This window comes from Pteropus alecto, unplaced genomic scaffold, assembly GCF_000325575.1.
Source record: "Pteropus alecto unplaced genomic scaffold, ASM32557v1 scaffold119, whole genome shotgun sequence".
In the NCBI taxonomy this organism is placed as follows: Eukaryota; Metazoa; Chordata; class Mammalia; order Chiroptera; family Pteropodidae; genus Pteropus; species Pteropus alecto.
Window position 1 is genome coordinate 2528686 of NW_006442487.1, and position 1580 is coordinate 2530265.

The window sequence follows — 1580 nt, forward strand, 5'->3', positions numbered from 1 at the left end:
AATCAATTAATGTGATATACCACATTAACAAATCAAAAGATAAAAAGCATATGATCATATCAATAGGTGCAGAAAAGCATTCAACAAAATCTGGCATTCATTATGAAAAACATAACAAAACAAAACAAGAAACAAAACTCTAAGCAAACTTGGATAGAGTGAACATACCTCAACATAATAAAGACCATATTTGACAAACCTACAGCTAACATTATATTCAATAGAGAAAGGCTAAAAGTGTCTTTCCTTAAGATCAGGAACAAGACAAGGATGCCCACTTTCATCACTCCTCTTCAACATTGTCTTGGAAGTCTTAGCTACAACAATCAGACAAGAAAGGGAATCTACAGCCATGCCACCCTGAATGCACTCCATCTCGTCTGATCTCAGAGGCTAAGCAGGGTCGCGTCTGGTTAGTACTTGGATGGGAGACCACCTAGGAAGACCAGGTGCTGTAGGCATTAAAAAAAAAAAAAGACAAGAAAGAGAAATAAAAGACATTCGAATTGGAAAGGGAGGAGTAATACTCGTTATTTGCTGATTACATGACAGAATATATAGAGAACCCTAAAGATTCCACCAAAAAATTGTTAGAACTGATTAATGAATTCAGTAAAGTAGCAAGTTACAAAATAAATATTCAAAAGTGAGTGGCATTTTTGTGTACCAATGATGAACTTTCGGAAAGAGAAATTAAGACAACGATCCCATTTACGATTCCATAGAAAACTATAAAATACCTGGGAATGAAGTTAACAAAGGAGGTAAAAGACTTATTCTCAGAAAATTATAAGTCCTTGAAAAAAGAAATTGAAGAAGATACAAATAAATGGAAGCCCATACCATGCTCATGTGTAGGAAAAATCAGCATCATTAAAGTGGCCGTACTACCTAAAGCAATCTATAGATCCAATGCAATCCTCATCAAAATATCAATGACATTTTTCAGAGAGCTACAACAAATAATCCTAAAATTTTTATGGATCCATAAAAGACCCCAAATAACCAAAACAATCTCGAGGAGAACAATGTTGGAGGTATCATACAACTGATATTAAACTATACTACAAGACTACAGTAATCAAAACATCATGGTACTGGTATAAAAACAGACACATTGTTTAATGGAAAAGAACAGGAGCCCAGAAATTAATCCACACCTATAGGCTCACTTGATATATGACAAAGGAGGTAAGAATATGTAATGGGGTAAAACAGTCTCTTCAATAAATGGTGTTGGTAAAATTGAACAGATATATGCAAAAATAAAGAACCTGGACCACCGTCTTACACAGTATACAATAATAGACTCAAAATGGAGTAAAGACTTAAATGTAAGACCTAAATTCATAAAACTTCTAGAAGAATACATAGGCAGTAAACTCTCTGATATTACTAATAGTAATTTCTTTTCAGATATATCTCCCCAGTCAAGGGAAATAAAAGAAAAAAAATAAACAAATGGTCTATATCAAACTAAAAATTTTTGAACAGTAAAGGAAACCATCAACAAAATAAAAAGACAACCAATTGATTGTGAGAAGATATTTGCTAATGATGCATTTCATAAAGGGTTAATA

The 1580-nt window shown here is 33.0% G+C and overlaps 1 pseudogene; it reads left to right on the forward strand.

Moving 5' to 3' along the window:
• The first annotated feature begins 342 nt into the window (after positions 1 to 342).
• Positions 343 to 461, forward strand: LOC112470876 (annotated as a pseudogene).
• Positions 462 to 1580: the final 1119 nt, after the last annotated feature.